At 40.8% G+C, this 20,654-nt stretch overlaps 1 long non-coding RNA gene across 1 annotated transcript in view; it reads left to right on the top strand.

Moving 5' to 3' along the window:
* LOC123372303 overlaps positions 1–20,085 on the top strand; it is a 64,258-nt gene extending 44,173 nt beyond the window's left edge. Inside the window, exons 2-3 of the long non-coding RNA XR_006580202.1 lie at positions 19,033–19,150; positions 19,267–20,085. This is a non-coding gene — a long non-coding RNA (uncharacterized LOC123372303). The remainder of the gene's footprint in view (positions 1–19,032; positions 19,151–19,266) is intronic.
* Positions 20,086–20,654: the final 569 nt, after the last annotated feature.

The raw sequence follows: 20,654 nt of genomic DNA, 5'->3' as shown, positions 1-20,654 counted from the left end.
TAAAAACATTTTGTTATTACCTTTGGAGTTTTTGGCTAGCCGTTCTTCAAACTCCTCTTTGGCTTTTCTTATTACACTCTTGCGCTTAATTTGGCAGTGTTTATGCTTCTTTCTATTTGCCTCACTAGGATTTGACTTCCACTTTTTAAAGGAAGTCTTTTTATCTCTCACTGCTTCTTTTACATGATTGTTAAGCCACGGTGGTTCTTTTTTAGTTCTTTTACTGTGTTTCTTAATTTGCGGTATACATTGAAGTTGGGCCTCTATTATGGTGTCTTTAAAAAGGGCCCATGCAACTTGCAGGGATTTCACTTTAGTCACTGTACCTTTTAACTTTTGTTTAACTAACCCCCTCATTTTTGTATAATTTTGTACAATTTTGGGTTTGCACCCCAAAGAGGATGTGCACTTGAGTGCTGTGCAAGTCCCGAGCTGATCTCAGTTTTTGTCTTTCTGCAGCTGGCTGTGGCCCTACCTGCATGTTTGCTGCAGGAGCTTGAGGGTCTGACTCAGCAGGGCAGTGTAAGGGAACCCAGACTGGTGGAACCGGGGGTCTCAGTGGTACATTAGGTGGCACCCTGGGAGGCGGGGAGCAACCCGTCACACTGACTTGCATGAAAGTACTGTCATATGGACTGAAATCTGGCTGAAGGACTACAATCAAAGGGTGATGAGGTGTATCATGTTGAGGATAGTGGGGCGATAGTGCAAGGATCAGTCATTCTTATTTAGCATCTCCGTAATCTCCTTGAAGGAGGGATCAAGCAGTATATCAAATTACAAGGACTAAACTGGGAGGTATTAGAGTACAAGTAGTATAGGGGAATACTAAAAAGAGCCTAGAGAGACGACTGCATGTGCAGAGGAAATAACCCAAGAAAAGTCATTTTGTAAAAATACAACTCAGTACATTATGGTGGTGGGGAAACAACTGAGACCCAGGATGTTTGTCTATGGGGAGACTTAGTGCATGGCAAGCCAGTGTCTCAATGTACGGCGTACTAGCCTGTCATGCACTAATTGGCTCAGTAGACCCTGCTACTGTGCATTAAGAATTTTGAACTTTCAGTGCACAGTAGCAGGGCCCACAGAGCCAGTTAGTGTGTGGCAGGCTAGTGCGCTGTTGATTTATACTCTGGCTTGCCATGCACTAAGTCTCTGTTGATTTAGTACATTATTTGATGGAATAGAAAAAACTGGGAGATTAGTAATTCCAAAAGAAACATAGGGATGATAAGGAAGAATCCATTAGAGTTGAGTTTGCATTGTGATACACCAGCGGTGGGGAAAACAGTGTAATTCTAGCTGAATAAACAGAGACATCCCGTCATAGTGTGGTTAAGGGCCTGTAATCAGTGGGAACAGGGTTAGAGTCTTTAGGATTGTAGAGATCAGGTTTAGGATGCTCCATTCCATTCTTTACACATCATTAAGAAAAAACAGTGGACAAACTGGACAGAAATCAGAGACAAGCAATAAAAATGTAGGGACTGAAGGAACTAACAAGTGAGAGAAATTAGAGCTAATAATCCACTCCTTAGCTAAGGATCTGACTCAGTGGAGCTATGATAGCTTACATTAGGATTAGACTCGACCCTAAATATTTGTGTGCTGGCCAAGAAACAATTAAGGACATGATAATGGTCTAGAAATACAGTATACATGCTAAAGCTGGAGTGAAATTATTAACTCCAGTACATGAACCCATTTTAGAAATGGAATGAAATCAAGACAAAAAAACCTTTTTGGTTAAGAAAATCAAGAACATGTTAGTGATAAGCAGAGATATTAGGTTATGGAATATTCTTTCAAGGGTAGGGATCTAAGCAGCATCCTTTGGAACATCTAAAATTCAAAGTAGAATAAAAAAATCCACATCATCTTCTGTACTGTGCCTGATGCCAGAAACATCCTCCCTGGACTCACCCAAAAAGTCCATCTTTTCAAGACTTTTTCAAGAAATTAACCAACAAATAATGGGTAGGTTGAGGGGCATTTGGATATAGTGTTCTTACAATCAAATTTTTTTTTTAAATCTCCCTCCTCCATCCTTCAAATGTTACTTGTTTTCTGAGGCCTGAATCCAGCATGTTCTCTTCAATAGGGCTCTGCCCTCATGGAACAATGTGCAGGTGCATTCAAATGCAAGTTCTTCAAGGCATGTATTGCTTATGTGTGTGGACAATCCCTGGATAGTAGTCTGTGCTACCAGGTTATAAATAGATTTCTGACTTTATATTGGGTGGCACAGTTGCAGCTAGATCCTATGCCTGGTTCACCAGTGCTGAGATTTGGCTTTGTATAAATCGCTCATCGTGCAATTAGTGATTCCTTACATTTATTAAAAAATGTGATTTAAAATACAAGCCATATAGCCAAAACATCCTTTTGATGTTTTGCAGTGTATTGAGAAAGCATGGCTTTTTATATGCCAAGACAGAAAAAGTAATGCTATCTTGTACAGTGTAATTGTATGTACTATTTTTATTTACTTTATGAAAAAGTCCTGTAAAATTGAATAGAAAATATATTTCCCATAACCTTTTTGACTTATCCTATAGAATGAAGTAGAGGGGTATGTTCCCACTACAGAATTCTATAGGATGGCTCACAATAAATCTATAGCAAGATTATAGTCTATTCAATTCTATTTTTTTAAAGAATAATTTCCATAGAACCTTGTTAAATTTTGTAGATCCCTATTGGTTTAATTCCTATTAAATTCCGTAGGGCTTTTCCATAAGCATATGTGGCTTATGAATGTTGATTTTTAAAATTCTTACCTTGCTTTTTTTTTCTTATTAGTGTCTTGTGGCAATGAGTTCCACTAGTTAAATGATAATTAACATATAATTAATAAAACCATTTTATAATTTGAGTGAATTTGTTGCTCATGAAACTGAGTAATAGCACTGTGTTTAAAGTGATCGCAGTGGTCCCAGCTGGTTTTTAAACTATGAAATTAAGCATAATATGTTAGATTTTGCACAGATCTGCTAATTCACCTCAATCCTGACCTGCATTACCCCTGTTATTCCAGTCCTGCCCTGCTTCAGAGAGAAAGCTAATTATGCCAAATTGTACTAAAGATTGTGCAGTGATGTTAAGGGATAGGAGAAGAGAAACAAACTTGTGACATAAATTACAAGCAGAATTTGGGTCTCTTGTGAGGAAAGGCTGTTTTTTAATCCATTCCGCTCCTGAGAGCTGCCCTTCCCTGTATCAGTGTGTTTATAGGTATTAAATGCAGTATTCATATTTAACATGGCAAAATGCCCACATAATTTTGCACACAGAGCTCAAATCTTGGTACTACCATTACTTGCAAGCAGAGTTCATCTTGTAAATACAGAATTGTGCATTTTTTTTCATTTCACTAAGTCTCTTGTTAAACAAATGGAAATTTAACCTAAGAAAGCTCAATGAGGCTTTGGTAAAAACTATCTTTGGTTGAAGGATTATTGTTCTTGTCTAATGAGGTAAGATTAAATCTGAAGGTTTAGAACTTCCAATTCTGGGACTTAATTTAAAATGAATTCATCATGTTAAGGTTATTTAAGATATCTTAATTTATCTTTTATTTTAGACTAGGAAAAGGCAATCATTTACCTTTTATGTATTAACAATGTCAAATAAAATTATAATTACATTAAGTGCTTAATGGCTTGCACAGCACCATTGAGTTTAAAGCAGTTGGGTTGATCTGCAATTTTGCTATGTTTTAACGATAGTGTTAGTTAATATATGCAGTAATCTATCATTAGGCTCTTGGCAATGCTAACATTTGCTTTGTTTTATAAATTTGTTACATTTGCTATGGGCAAATGTGAAGTATATTAATTTAGGATATAATGTTCACGCCTATGTGGTTTTATATAATCACAGGAAATCAAAGGACAAAATATAGCCAAAAGTAAAGACTATTACGATGCATTAACTCCACTGTCTTACTAGGCAGGCCAAATGCAAAGTCAAAGGATGTAACTTAAAACTTTCTATACACAAATGTGATGGAGGGGAGAAAAGAGCTCTATGGATGGTGTTTAGGAGAGGCCAGATTCCATGATGATGGCCTCACTACAAACAGATGAGCAGAGGGATGGGTAGCTGTATCTAGCAATTTGAAATGTGTATACAAACTGTCCAGTCTGTTGCTTTTGTCTGGCCCACAGTTGGCCCATAATCTATCAATGTACTGGTGTTGGGTCAGGCAATATATGATCTCTGACACAGCACGTGTACACTCAGGAGCGGCGCCAGGGTTTTTGGCGCCCTAGGCGCAGGGCCGGCTCTACCCATTTCACCGCCGGTCCCGCGGCTCCAGTGGACCTGCCGCAGGCGTGCCTGCGGATGCTCCACCGGAGCCGTGGGACCAGCGGACCCTCCGCAGGCATGCCTGCGGGAGGTCCACCGGAGCCACCTGCTGCCCTCCCGGCAAAATGCCACCCCCGCCAAATCCTGGAAGCGCCGGCCCTGTGTACACTGAGATCACTAACATTGTTAACAAAAGGTATGGTGGTGAATCAGAGCACCCTAGCCATGCAGCATCCCATAGGAAACATTGACTCCAAACCATTAAACATGGTACTTCGTGGTATATATGTAGTTTACACCTGTGTACACATACTAGACTGGAGCTCAAACCTATATGGACCAAATTATGTGCTTGTGTAAATAGGACCACCTTCCTTGAAGACAGTACCATTAATTGGTGACATGAAGCTATGCTTGTATGGAGCAAGCAGGCATGCAATTGTCTGCTTATGCCATGTTGGCATCTGCCTTGTTACTTTGTGAGTGATGACATCATCTTCCTCAGAAATCTCATGCCTAGGTGTGAATGTGACCTATGTAAAAGGCTGCACAAATAGTACTGAGTACTAAAATCCCATGGATGTACTGGTGACAGATTATTTTCTCAGAAATATTTCTAAGAGCAATTGGTTTTTCATTGACTCTTTATACATCATTTTAGAATGGAGGTTAACTCTATAGTACATGGAATAAAATGTATGATCAAGCTGAGTTCTGTTCTTCACATAATTAGGAAATGGCAATAAAGTTTTGAATCTGTTGCCCAATGCATTGTGTCAGTTTTCAGATATTTAGATCTCTGGAAAAGAATCAGGTGTCATGCTCACTTAAAAAGGCCAACATAAAATCTCAAGCCTTAGAACAAACTCTGTTTTGGTTTGTCTGTATGTTAATAGTATTATGATAAGTTTCCAAGCATCATTAAGTCAGTCCAATAAACATTAGCCTCTGAAAAGTCTAATAAATATAACTATGTGATCACAACAAAACTTGATACCGGCACAACTGAGCTGATTTTGAATTTCATCTCAGACTAGAATGTCAGATCCAGTTCTCTTCATTGAAAGGTTCCATAAGGTGCATGGATCTTTTGAATGAGGTAGCAACCCAGTTCAGAGTCAAGGTCTGCTTATGGATTTTGAATTACGAAATAATGTGAAACCAAGAGGTTTTCAATGTGAAAACTAGATGAAATATCCTTGTCAATGGAGTATTCCTTTTGGGATGATTTTCAAGGTGGGTTTTTTTGTTTTGTTTTTTTGTTTTTTTGCTGGACGGGAGATGTTAACCCATGTGAATCAAAAACAGTAAATGTTCTCACATTTCTCATCAAAGCTGTGTTTCACAAAGTCCTTGTATGTTTATGTGATTGGTGAATGCTTTTCAGTCTCCGGATGCTCTATCTGAATGGTTCACACTGTGATTTGAGGTAATGTAATCACAAACTATTATTTAAGCAGAAATGGTAACTGTAGAATTCTGAGGTACTAAGCCTCAGGGAGACTGAATACTAGTGTAGCGGGTACTTTTACCCTCGCTCATGTGGTTAAGGATCAGCTTACAGTTACTGAAGGGTTCTAGAGACTGGTAAGGATAGGGGCCTTCCTCACCCTGCTTAGTCAAGGAAAATGCCAAGCTGCTGAAGGCAGATGCTCCAGTGAGAGACCAATATCTGTTTAGGCAAACCACAGATGTTTCCTGAGGAGATTTTGAGGGAATGTGATTTGGACACTTAACTATCAAAAGGGACATCTGTGGTTGTTCAGCACCCCTAAAATCAGAGTGCTTATTTAGGTGCCTAAATGTGGAGTGGGCTAGTCGTGTAAGGACTGATGAAAGCCCTCCTGATTTGGCTCACTATTATTTACTGATTGTAAAAATTACTTAATTCAGTGGTTTCTGTGTACTGGCATTGGAGTGTGCAGGGGGAAAGACCTTTGAGCCAACAGAACTCCATCCCAGGCTGGTCCCACAAAAGAGAGTCTCTCCCATTTTGGCTTGTCTCTGACATGAGAAGGCTTAAATAAGCAGATGTGATTGGAAGCTGGTTTTCATTTCTCTGCCAATTAGGTGTCCTAGAAGCCTACTGCCCTTCTTGGAGCTGGAGGTCTTACTGTGAGGACTCTGGGCCACAGGACCCAATACAGAGGTAAAATCCTGTGGAACAGGTGCATGTTGAAAGGTGTCTTTGCAGGGAGCCATTTTAGGTGCGTGTGATGGGGTGTTCATCCCACACTTAAGAGGAAGGGGTTAATGGAGGCCTCATGGGCCTGCCACACCCTGTCTGAGAGGAGCAGTGAGGGTGAGTCCTCCAAACAGCCTAGGGAGACTGCACAGGAAGCAGCCAATCAGAGAGAAGCTGCACGGCGCAACCAGTCAGGGCCCAATGGGATCACATAAAAGGGAGCTGCAGGGAAGAACTGGATCACTTGCTGGAGGGAGCCTAAGGAGAGAGGACTGTGTTCCTAGGGGGTAGAGGAAGGTAGCACCTTGGACAGAGCAGTTGCTGGCAGGGATTGGAGGAGCAAGAGGGACATGCTGGCTGCTGGGACTTAGAGAGTGAAGGTGGTGCTGGGGCTGCAAGGAAATGGCTCAGGGAATTGAAGCAGCACTGGTGAAGGAGTTTAGGAGAGGCAGCAGGAGGCCACTATCTATAGGGTCCCTGGGCTGGGACCTGGAACAGTGGGTGGGTCCAGGTTTCCCCTACTCACCACTGGGGAAGTGGCCGAACTATAGAACTGGGAGATGCGTTTCCCCCTTTTGGGGGGCAGAGGGAAGGAAGTATGCATGTTGGCATGCCTGGTGGGCCAAGTCATGAAAAGGACACTGGGTACTTAGAGGTGGTCTGCAGGCAGAGCAAGTGACAGGAGAGGTACCAACTAATCCCCGATATGGCCAGCAGAAGTGTGATACTCGTATTTCGACATGGTTCTCCCGTTTATCCCCAAAGGCCAGCAGGCCCTATCAGAGTTCTGTGTTAGAATAACACGTTTGTTCATATGCTGAAGCTATTAAAACAAAAGTGGGCATTGATGCCTGATAGGCATGTCATTACTGAACTACTGATGGCTGCAAATCAGTCCGGGGCTGATAGCAACACACACAGGAAACCCAATAATGCCAAGGAAAAATCATGTGTGAGCACCAAATTGTTCTATTTAAACAGTAATTAAACTGTGTCAGTAATGCAGAGCCCCGAGGAAGGTTAGCTTGGCTGGGAAGTTGGGTTATGAATAAATTGGTTTGTCTAAGGAAATGAATATATTAAACACTTTAGGAAATGTCTGTGTCAATTTTTCCACCCCACTCAATAGTAGGACTGGAGAGCTGTAGTTGCGAAACAGGGATAGTGAATGATTCCCTCCGACTTTCTGGAAACCTCGAATAAACTTTCAAAGGATAAAGTTAGAAGTAGAGGTTTCATTACATTGGAAGGTACATATCCTTCTCCCCGGCTCACAGTTTGAGTGGTTGTTCTGTATTCTCAAGAGTCCAGGTGTGATAGTGTCACTGATTGGTTAGAGTTCAGTGGATGTGGGGTTAATACGCTTTAAAGCTTACCCCACGTTAGTAACTTGAGATATTTCACTTCCTACATGATCTTAAATTTCATATATAGTTTGTGCCTTTCCCTCAGTAGGAGCTGAGTGCTATTTTGAATTTAGACATTACAAGGCTTTTTTCCTCTGAAGTTGTTAAAGCATTTAACAATGCTATCACAAATAGCAGTGATCAAAATCTCTCAAACCCCCATAAAGAGGGCATTGTCCCAATTAACAAATGAATAAATGGAAGAACAGAAAAGTTAGTTAACTGGCATGAGCTCACAATGCATAATATGGTAATAGAAGCAGCAAAGAATCCTGTGGCACCTTATAGACTAACAGACGTTTTGCAGCATGAGCTTTCGTGGGTGAATACCCACTTCTTCGGATGCAAGTAGTGGAAATTTCCAGGGGCAGGTTTATATATGCAAGCAAGAAGCAAGCTAGAGATAACGAGGTTAGTTCAATCAGGGAGGATGAGGCCCTGTTCTAGCAGTTGAGTGAAAACCAAGGGAGGAGAAACTGGTTCTGTAGTTGGCAAGCCATTCACAGTCTTTGTTTAATCCTGAGCTGATGGTGTCAAATTTGCAGATGAACTGGAGCTCAGCAGTTTCTCTTTGAAGTCTGGTCCTGAAGTTTTTTTGCTGCAGGATGGCCACCTTAAGATCTGCTGTTGTGTGGCCAGGGAGGTTGAAGTGTTCTCCTACAGGTTTTTGTATATTGCCATTCCTAATATCTGATTTGTGTCCATTTATCCTTTTCCTTAGAGACTGTCCATTTTGGCCGATGTACATAGCAGAGGGGCATTGCTGGCATATGATGGCATATATTACATTGGTGGACGTGCAGGTGAATGAACCGGTGATGGTGTGGCTGATCTGGTTAGGTCCTGTGCACGTCCAAAGAAAAAGAAATAGGATGTCCAATGTTATCTGAGGTTCCAATTAGACCTATTCTGTATCCTTCAGTCTTGTTTTACCATAGGGTTGCAGCGGCTGCCAAGACGCACACACACCCCTGCTCTTCTGATAAATCTTCACACTTCTGTTTTCTGTAATGCTGTCGATTTATCAAAGCTCCCAGACCATGTACAAAGCTCAAGCATAATCCTGCCCTAAGAAGCATTTTACGCAAGATGGAAAAAGTGAATCTCATCTGTTTGCTTATCCTCTGGAGTAAATGTTAAGTCACTGTGGTTGTACTAATAAAAAACGTCTTACGGCATGCAGCTTTGGTTATGACATGCTCCTCAGTGTGATAGTTTTAAAGGGTAGATTTTACAGGGATAGCAGGGTTCCTTCATCCGGAGTTATTTAATAATCCCACAATAGTTCAGATGTGAATTTCTAACAAGACCTTGAGCAATAAATATGACAGCCTTTTTCTAAATCCAAAAATTCTAAATGTGGCTGTGATAGGGTGTTATCACAGTCCAGTGGGGGCTTGGAGTGTAAATCCAGACCAATGAGGGGTTATCACTGCGTACCCTATAATCCTGGATGCTTCACAATGCTTTATTGCCATAGCTCCCAATCTCAGGTGCTCACAACCAGCCTACCAGGTCACACCCTGCATGTCTGTTTATAGCTACAGATCCTACCCCCACAGGCTGCCAACAACACACCAGTCACACTCTGGCCTCCACCAACCTTGGTTACAATAGATAAGATGATCCCAACCTACTTCTAGTTCCTAATTCCCCCAAAACTGTGCAGTGTCCAGTCCTCTCCTGGACAGTTCAGAGAAATAATAAGGTTTGTTCTTTCTGTAAAGAGAAAAACCATATCACAGCTTAATAATTTAACTGGGGGTAAAAAAAATCTTACTTTTAAACACAACACAGTAGTTTTATGGTAAAAAAGGAAACATATTTATTAACAAAATATACACAAGGGTATAGTATATTCAAGTATAAGGCATGAAGATATAGTACAAGAAAATATGCTTCTAAAACTCATCCTTGTTAGATTAAATCTTTGCCTAAGCAAATATGTCACCTATCTTCAATTCCCAAAGACTTCAACCCCCTTGGTTGAAGCACCCATCCTCCTCAGCTTCAAACGGCTCTGTTGCCTTGCGTCTGTCTAGTGATGGGTGCTGAAGGTGGCTTCTGTCTTTACTTATATCTTCCAAAGTTCAATGAACTTGTTTCACGAGGCAGGATGATCTCATGCAGTGCTTCCCATCCTCACATAAAGATCTGGGACTTTCCCTCCTCTCTTGGCAGAAAATGTTCCTTCCTTTGTTTGGCCACTCACTTTAGAATATAGTATCAATGAGTATTAATAATTCTTTCTACAGTGTTAGTATATACATATATTTTACAATGCTATTAATCACCAGTATGTTACTGGCATTCTTTAAAGACTTGACACGATACACTAACACTGGATTTAATCAGTTGATTCAATTGCTTATTTGAGATTTAGACCCCCTGACTTTAAAACTGAGATAAAGTTTCTCTGCTCTGCAGGGGTGTAGCCCCCACTCTCTTCCCCTCCCCCCATTGTAAATACATTCTCATTGTCTTCAAAGTATTTAGAAAGTAACTGTCCCGTGGAGCAACCACATCCCTTTGTTTAGGATGGGGTAACTCCTGTTTGACTAACAAACACATTTTAAGAATTACAGTTTCAGTTGATGTCCATAACTTTGCATCAGTTGCTTGCACCTCTATTACACAAGGATTGTAATAACTAGAGCATTATGAGTTTTCCAGTGACACATTACATGGCACCTTTTTAGATTGCAATTATAACGATAGTTGGGGCACACTGGGCTCGTTAGTAGGGTTGCCAACTTTCTACGTGCACAAAACCGAACGCCTTTGTCCTGCCCCTCCTCCCAGGCCCTGCCCCTCCTCACTCCATCCCCACCTCCCACTGTTGCTCACTTTCCCAAACCTCACTCACTCACTCATTTTAACGGGGCTGGCTCAGGGGGTTGGGGTGTGGGAGGGGGTAAGGGCTCTGGCTGGGGTGTGGGCTCTGGGGTGGGGCCAGATACAAGGAGTTCAGGGTGTGGGAGGGGGCCCCGGGCTGAGGCAAGGGGCTGGGATGCATGAGGGGGGAGGGCTCCAGCTGGGGGTGCAGGCTCTGGTGTGGGGATGGGGATGAGAGATTTGGGGTGAATGAGGGGGCTCCGGGCTGGGACCAAGGGGTTCAGAGGGTGGGAAGGGGATCATGGATCAGGCAGGGGGTTGCAGCATGGTGAGAGTGAGGGCTCTGGCTGGGGGTGTGGGCTCTGGGGTGGGGGTGGGGCTGGAGGGGTGGGATTGAGGGGGGTATCAGGGATGGGGCAGGGCCATGGGGTGCAGGAGGGAGTCAGGGATACAGGCTCCAGGAGGCGTTTACCTCAGGCAGGACCCAGAAGCAGTGTTATGTCCCCTGTCCGGCTCCTATGCAGAGGCGCAATCAGACGGGTCTGCATGCTGCCCTTTCCATAGGTACCGCCCTTGCAGCTCCCATTGACCATGGTTCCCAGCCAATGGGAGCTGTGAAGCTGTCGCTTGGGGCAGGAGCAGTGCATGGAGCCACCTGGCTTCCCCTATGCCTAGGAGCCAGATGGGAGACATGCCACTGCTTTCAAGAGCTGCACGGAGCCACGACAGGCAAGGAGCGTATCTTAGCCTCACTGCACCACCAACCAGACTTTTAATGGCCCGGTCAGCAGTGCTGACTGTAGCCGTCAGGGTCCCTTTTCAACCAGGCGTTCCGATCGAAAACTGAACACCTGGCAACCTGACTGGTCAGGCCAGCTGAAACTCACTGCTAGGGATCAAGGTGCTCTTGCCCTGTGTCCTTGGGTCATTCTATTTGTCACAGGTGTATACCCCATGCTGGCAGCGACAGGGTAAAGGGGAACTGGAGAGCCCAATTAGCCCAGTCTGTGGCACCTGAAGGGGAGACAGGTAATTAGATATTAGACCCAATTTGGAGAACCTGGATGGCTGCTGTGTGTTTTAAATGACAGCAAGATAATAGGGAGAGGAGAGCTATGGGAGAGTCTTTTGTTCTGGGAAAGGAATTGCAAAGGGTCTGCAGGAGGAAGGGTCTTGTATTTTCCCTGAAGGGAGAGGGAAAATACAAGAACTCCTAAAGCAGGCCTGGGAGAAGAGACTGCAAGGGAGAAGCTCTGAGTGTCAATGGCTCAGGAAGAGCCAGATCTACAGGCAGACAGCAGTCTGTGATAGCATGGTGAGTCTATGACAGTATCTCAAACGCTATGTGAATGGGGTTGCCTGGGTCTTGAATCCAGATGCATCTTTTTATTTTTCTTGTATGGAAATTAATAATTTACTTTCTGTATTCCTTGTTTATATAGTATCTTTAATTGGTACTTGAGGCAGGAAAGAAATGTTTGCTCTTTCATAGCCATACTGATTTTACAGTAACAGATGTAAAATTTGGGGTGAAATCCTGGCTTCCTTGAAGTCTGTGTCACAACTCCCATTGACTTTATTGGGGCCAGAAGTTTCTTTTTTTTTTTTTAACCAGAAAAGCAAGTACATAAGACTCCACCTTGGTATCCAGCAAGTAAGAGAATTCCATTTTACATCACCCTTTTGAGACTACAAGTACATGTCCCAATATTATTGCAATAATGTGTGTGCAAATTGTGCACAATCAATTTGTGAGTGCAAACTCCAGGAATATTTGCTCAAGTATATTTCCCTTTGTCAGAGTGGAGCAACTTCAATCACTTAACTTTGGTTGGTGGGGGATGATTTCAACAGGTTGGGGATTGTAAAACTAATTAAAAATGCTATTGGAATTTTAGATTTAAACTTATAATGAATTAAATTTTTAAATGTTGGGATTTTTTAAATAAAATTTAAAAAATGCCACTACTGATAGAGTATCTTATTAAAATTTTACAAAACTACTATAGGTAAAAACCAAAATATTGAAAACTAAGGCCTCATCTTGTGAACACTTAAGCAAATACATGACTAATCCTATCGGCTTCAATTTCACTACTCGTGCTTAGATTTAAGCCTGTGCATAAGAACTTACAACATCAAGGGGCTAATATTGTATTTTTATTGAAATGCTTTCTCTTAGCATAAAGTTTTTATTACTTCCAAACAAATTTTCATTGTTTAATGAGAACCTATTAAGACTTTCAACATCCTACCAGTGATGGTAAATGTTTTTTATACACACAGGCCAAAAGTTTCAAAAATCAGAGCCTAAAGTTAAGCTCCTATTTATGCCAGTGGGATTTGCAAAGCCATCTAAGTGAAATAGGAGCACAATTCTCATTGATTCAGATTGCGAACCCTGACATAGGAGTATAGCCTGTCCAAAGTATTTTGGCTATCTTGATTTGTGAAAGTTCAGTATGTGATGGTGGTATTCATTGCAAGTATAGCACATCTTGTTTTCTTATCAATTTTGTGTGTGTGGCATTCCCATAGTAAGAATGTTAATGAGGACTGAAGCTTGTCTTTTTTGACCATAGATTTTATTTGAGAAGTAGAGTAGAATAGAGGGTTTTTTTTCTTCTCAGTAGAAAAAAAAACCCACTAGATTAAAAACTGAAATTCTTCTAACTGTGATCTTTAACCAGTTACTTTAATGGGCACAACTCCCACTGAATTCAATGGTGCAGGACCAGGTCCTCAAGAAACAAGTATAAAACATCCATTTTGGCAATTTCAGACTATCAATGAAAAGTAAAGAACTACCACCATGTAAACCAAAAAAAAAAAAATCAAATTTTTTAAAATCATGATTTATATATAAATATTTCCCACCCTAACATGTACATGCAGTCATTGTAGCTGCACACACATTAGGCATACACAATAGTTTGTGAGTAATTGCCTCTTTTTTTTTTTAAATCAGACTATATAGTCCTCTTTTGGAATTATATTCACTTTTACAACCTACAGAGCTGAAAGCGTCTTAAACAAGACTCAGATGGGAAAAGTGGATGTGGCGGTAGTTAAAGGGAGAAGCTGTAGCATTTCAAGCACTTGCAGGGTATGCTGTTATGGTAGAACAGAGGAAGTGTAACACTGTATGTTACGATACTTGTTATATCCTTGGGGCAGCCGGTGTAGGAAGCAATCACTTGAGGCCAGAGAGCAGACAGCTAACCAAAACCTCCATTTTATTTACAGACACAGAGAGCTCACTCAGCCAGTTGAAACCGGCTGAGCTATCCCTTAATAGTCTAACTCAGTTGCCATAGTAACAAAACCCCTGACAACCAAATACACAACAATACTAATCAAGCTTTTGGGATTATTTAATATTGTCCATTTATGTATCATTTTTAAAATAGTATTGAACCCACACTTTATTACTAAGCTGTGTTTGTTTAACAGGAGAGCAGCAGTGTTTGAAATGATTATTTATGTAGATAAACACTGAATGAAAAATTACTCTAGGATAGTCATGTTTCAGCTTGTGTAACTGTGAATTGTGCAGTTTTCACATGCTCTGTCTTGATTACTGAATACTGAATTGTGACTGTTCCGGGTAATGATGAAAGTTCAAGTGCTGCTACAGAATCTGAATCCCTTGTATCAAAACAGATAAGCCTCCCATTTTACATTAAAATACTTGAGGCTTTTTTAAAATCAGCTACCAATTTTAAGTGGCACCAGATTCTTTGTTCACATTTACATTTAAAAAAAAAGATCTATTCCGTAGACTCCACCATTATCAATCCAGCTATTTTCACAGTATAGAATCTGCAGGGGGTATTAGCTACTGCAAGGATTTCAGATTTAGTATCATATTGGCTTGTTAAGGCTACTGCAACAATGAAACCCTGTACAACGTAAGGAAAGTTAACAATAGCTATTCAGCTTTCCTACGGAGGCCTCTGAAATCGCAGTGTCCGAAGGCGTTCAGTAACAGAAGCTTGAAAGCCCCCTTTCCAGCAGGCTCTCTGACCTTCCTTTGATATTAGCTGTTTTTAATTTTTTTCACTTCAGTCATCTGCAGTGAGAAGGTGCATCATGAGTCTGATGTAAAGTAGAAACCTAAGGGCTAGATTGTGCCATTGGCACAGCTCAGTATAGGGATGCAGGGGATGGGGTGGAGCCTTCCTCCACATTTCTGTGGGACGCATACAGGAGAAGCATGCCCGTTACTACAACCCTTTGTAGGGTGCAGTCAGCTTCCCCTATTGCACCCAGCCTACTCCATGCATTTTCTAATTGCCACCACACAAACTCACCCTAGGCATTGGATTGTTTCCATGCCATGCATCGCTACCAGGCCAAATTCTGCCCTCAGTGACAACTATGCAGCCCCACTGGCTTGTGTAGGCTTGTACAGTTATCACTGAAGGTATAATCTAAGACCAGGGGGGTGGCACAGGTGGCACTCAAGACAAAGTTAGGTCTGGGAAATTCTGTTAAAATGAATATCTGATGCCACAATGCCTTTTTTTACTATGGCTCCATATAGAACCATTCTGTCCTAAATACCTGCCCATGTTCAGGTAGTCAGATGACATGATTAGCTTTTGTGTGTGGCCTCTTAAAATGATATTGTCCTCAGTCATCAGAGTCTGGATTGTAACTGTTGCGTTTGAGGAGGGTGGGGTTGAATAAGCTTTTTGTAGAGATTTTATTAATTTTTGAAAAATCTGTTAATAAAGATGTTTACTTTGCATTTGTGGGCATATCCAAAGTGCTCGTGCAACAATAGTATAATGTGAGAAGATAGAACATCAAATAAAACGTGTGCCCACTCAGGCCAATGTTTCTAAACAGGGGTTCTGAAATTTAGGTACCTAAGTAAGGAGACTGATATCCCAGACACGACTTAGGGTCCTTGCATGTAGATTTTGCTGCCTGACTTTAGAGAGCAAAGTTTGACCTTAAATCATATGAAGATTCAGGACAATATATACATTAGCATATATATTTTGAATCCAGTTAATAAAGGAAAGCTTCGGTGTAGAGCTGATTGAAATATTTTTAACTGAAATGTAATTGCAACAAAAATGACTTTATTAAAAACAAAACTTTGCAGGAAAAAATCAACTGAATTTTCATAAACCTGATTTTTTTTTCAGTGAAAATTTATTCAAAACTGATTTTTAGTTTGTTTTCAAAACCCCAATTTTTGATAGAAAACAAGGTTTTTTGGGGTTGTTTTTTTGAGAACCGAAAATGTGGGAGTGATTGGTTTCTATGACAAACTTTTTTTTTTGTGAATGGCAAAATTATCAAATGAAAATGTTTTTAATTTCCAGTGAAGAATTGACACATACATATATTTTAACCAGCTGTACTTACATGTGTTCCAGACACCACTATTATCTGTGCGTTGCACACTGTTTATCTAGAGATAGACTTAACTGGATATTCCCAGTTTTCTGCAGGGTGCATTGGCTATCCGCCTAAGGTTTATATTTTCAAGCCGCGTAAGAGCTTTGGATGTCAATTTCACATTCATTTTACTGGGAATTAATGTCTAAAGTCCCTTAGTTCAGAAAATATCAGCCTAAATACCAAAATCTGCCAACAGGATGTAGGGAGGGCACCTCAATTTTATTTCACCTTCCCAGTACACTGCCACCAGTAAAATGCCTGGTTTAGCATAGCAGCTTCCTGGGCCTGGCATGGCCACTGAGGGGGGTCAGCATGGTTCAAAGGAGGTGCCCAGCTGTCAGAGGCCTGTGGTGGCCAATGATGGGGTTTTGTGAAAGTATCAGCAGACTCCCTTGATTCATTCATCACATAATAAATCTCCATCAGTATGGCTGCAATGGAACCCTAGTAACAAGCTGAAGCCCTGTGGTTCCTGCCCTTGTTCTGTAGTGACTCTTTCATTTGGGGAAAGAAGCTGCCTTGGCAGAAGTGGCGAATCAAGCACAGTGGCAGAGCCCCTTTTCTTTTGCAGAATGGATCCTGAGATAATGTCTTATTTATTTATTTTATTGGCAGGAGCTTTCTCAGGCTGCTCATGTTATTTCTGCTCTGATTTATTTACTAATATTGCACAGCAGGGTTCTTACAGCAAAGTCTGTTACACTCACTAACTACGTTCCAATTTTTAATGCTTCACTTGTAATTCCTGTTTCTCTCCTGCCCTCTCTTTCTGGAAAAGGAAGTCTTTTAAAAATGGCTGAATACCCAAGATTTAGACAAAGCATCACTATTATGGTAGCTAAATCCTCTCTAATGAAATTATCAGAATGCATTTAAATGCCTTTGATTTTGGTGACTTGATTCTGAGGAGATGGTGTGGAAATACCTTAAAATATTAAGCCAAATCTTGTTCAGCAAAGCTTATACGATTCTGGCCCATGTGCCTCTTCATGTGGCAGCTCATTTATCATACGTTACAGCGATATTTTACAACTCTTAAAAAGCCCAAGAAACACCAGCTTTGCAAAGAAAAAAGGAACACGATAAATATTGGCTTGAAACCAATTTTCCCCTCTGTAATATCTTTATATATATCCAAGTATTTTTTTTATTTTTGTGTTCATCATAAAAATAACTTACAGATCCATGAAAGGTTGATTGTAGAAGCAAATCTACTACTACTTTCATAAAAGTTATAATAGCAGCTGTCTCACTTCCTTAAAAAAAATCACAGTCCGTTTTTTTAAATTTCCTTTTATAACAATATTAATTCCTTATTCATAAACTCCTATTACCAGGATGCATTAATTCCATCAAAACAACTACATTAAAAGCATATGAAGGTTACATGGTTAATCATTTAAAGGTAAGGAAATTACAGTTAATATTCTAATCTACCTACTCGCGGTGAATAGCCAGTGCCATAGTAGTACATCACTACTATGGGGCATGGACGCCCTGGGTTTCAACTTAGGGTGACTAGCGCATGTCATTGCTTGCTGCTCTTACTACTTTTAGTGCACTAACTTGATGGGAGCTAGTACTGGTTTGTGTAAGTAAGCTGGGAATTGCAACCCTTTCTCCAAGAGTAGATGCATCCTTAATGACATAAAAGGGTGCCTGCAAGTAACTTGACCAACTGTTATTTATCTTTGCATAATTGATGACATAAAAAGGGAGACTTGGCTTTTGCTGGCCTGAAAATCAGGCCTGCAATCTGTCATAATCACCCTTTTCCCCAACAGTGGGAGGCTGGAACCCACATGCCAAGGTCACCCAAGAAAAACTTGCAAGGGGTTCCTGGCTGAATGGCCAGTTACCAGAATATAGGCTCTGCCCTTCTGAATCAAACAAGTGTGCTTTCTAGTGCAGGATCCCATCTCCAAAAGTAGCTAATACGAGATAGTTCAGAGGAGAGTCAAGAAACTAGAGCTGGCTGGAAAAGTCAGTTCCCTCCCATAATTTTTTTTTTAAATTTTGAAATAGAATTACATCCCAACTCATGAAAAAAGATAAAAAGACTGCCTTGGGAGAATGTCTTGGAAAATGACATTTTAGGAGAACCAAGATTTCTGTGTTTCCCACTTGAGAATCAGGGAGGCAGATACCTGGAGAGCAAAATCCGCACCAGTTGGCTTCCATGCAGCCTGGGGAGTTCCAGCTCCCAAACTGCTTTCCAGGTGGGCTTCCAAGCAGCTGGGCAGCGTGGGGAAGCCAGGCTGGCTGGTTGGCAGGGAAGCAGACTGGCCAACCTGCCTTGTTGGTTGTTGTCCATCAAAACATTCCAGTTCAGCTGAATCAACATTTTCTGATAAATCATGGTTCCATTAGAAAAAAATGTGAGAAACTCTCTCATAGAGAAAAATTCTTGCTAACCCCCATTAGTTACAGATTGGCTTATGCCCTAAAGCATGAGGGCATGGCTCTGCAGTGCTGAGCTGATCAGTCCCCTCGCTGGCTCAGGAATATCTAGTGATGGCAGAAGAGCTGCCTCTCAATGGTTAGTAATTTGGAAAGGTCATATAACAAAACAAACACAATAAATACATAGTCTTAGCTAGTTGTGGCTCCAGTCCTGCTCACATAATAAAAATAGATGGGAGCAGGGGGAAGAAACACACTTCTCTCCCTGCTTGGTGTTTACACAATTGACATTTTTGTAGTCTCATGTCCCCTTTTCATAGCTAAGCTATACATATCTAGGACTTTTCATCTTCCCTCTTCTCATAGAATCACACTCTTTCAAACCAGAATCATCTATTCTGACACACTGCATAACACAGGTCCTAGAATTTCATCCAGTTACTCCTGAGCCTGTTAACTTGTGTTTGACAGATATGTGTCTGCCAGAAAGGCCTCCCATTTTTTGATGTGAAGATTTTTGCTAGGTATAGAATCTACCATGTCCATTGGGAGTTTGTTCCAGTGGTTGACCACCATCACTGTTAAAAAGGTATGCCTTATTGCTATCTTGAATTTGTCTGTCTATAACATCCAGCCATTGCTTCTTGTTATACCTCTGTTTTGTAAATTAAAGAAAACCCTTTAATATTTGGTATTTTCTCACAGTGAGGTACTTATACATGGTAATCAAGAATCCTCCCATGATGCAACATCACCAGGGCTTGAACCTTCAGGATTGGAACAAAGACTGCTACCATTTCAGCTACCTTGAGTCATTCCTTCCTGCAACCTCATCAATGTTTTGCTACTCTATGACTCCCCTCCAGTTTTTCAATATCTTACAAATGATGTGTAGCCAGAACATAACATAATGCTGTAATGTTTGGTAGGCATCATCCTACCAAAGCCATATTAAGAGGAACTGTGCAGGACATGATTCTTTACCCTAAATATCTCTAAATCACATTGGCTTCATATTTATGTGCTGCTGTATCATGTTCCATACAGAATTCGTGAAAAATGGCAACGACTTTTCATGACAAAATTTTAAAAAAGAAAAAAAAAGAAATAAGCTTTATTTCACAGGTATCCAAAAGGAGAAGTTTGTCACTTATATGAAGCTGTTCTTGAAACTTCCATATTTTAATTGCTGTGGGGTTTTTGTGTGTGTGTGTTTTCCCTTTTTTTCCACTTTGCCTTTTTGGGGAAGAGAAGGCAATATTGAAAAGAAGGAAAACTTGTGGGGGGGGGAATGAAGAGTTTTATGAAAACTGCCATTTTTGAAAACAGGCAATTTTTAATGCAATATTTTTCATTTGAAAAATTCCAACCACCTTTACTTTCTAACTTGTGTCTAATCTGTTGTCCACTACAACCCCTAGGTTTGTTCATCATTTCTTTCTTCGAGTGAATATCTGTGTGTTTTCCCCAGATATATTATTTTAAACTTTCCCCATGATGAATAGCTGGAATCCTAGGGTGAAATCCTGGTCTTATTGAAGTCAATGAGAGCTTAGGCATTAACTTCAAAGGGGCCAGAATTTCACCTCCTCATGCCTCTGAAGAGTCTGTGATTAAATGATCTTTATTATATGACTAGATATTAGGAAATGAAATATAATTTCTAGTTGTATTTTATTCTCTTGCAAAAGAGCTGGGAAAGACTGTTATTATCTTTTAGGCTGACAATCTAACACTTTGACATTGTGGATTGGCAGCTGTCAAAACGTATTTCATCTTGCACTAATATTTTTAGAAAGCAGCTATTATGGATTTGTTTAATAAATTATACATAGGATTTCAAATAATTACTCCAGTGCCAGACACTTATTTTAGCTCTAGCTTGTAATGGCTAACAGAATACCAATAGAAAATCTCTTTCATGGAGCATGTAAAAAAGACCATGAGAATAATCATTATTATTAGTACCGGTGTTGGCATTGCAGGATGAGGAACACATGTAGTATAAAACAGTAATGGACCAAGCTTCAGACTGCAGTGGCCTAAAGCTGGAGGCACAGGGGTTTAAAGCCCCCCCCCCCCCGCCATCACAC

The sequence above is a fragment of the Mauremys mutica genome, chromosome 6, assembly GCF_020497125.1.
Source record: "Mauremys mutica isolate MM-2020 ecotype Southern chromosome 6, ASM2049712v1, whole genome shotgun sequence".
Classification (NCBI taxonomy): domain Eukaryota; kingdom Metazoa; phylum Chordata; order Testudines; family Geoemydidae; genus Mauremys; species Mauremys mutica.
Note: the sequence above shows the minus strand (reverse complement) of the source record. Positions and strands in the feature narration are given on the sequence as shown.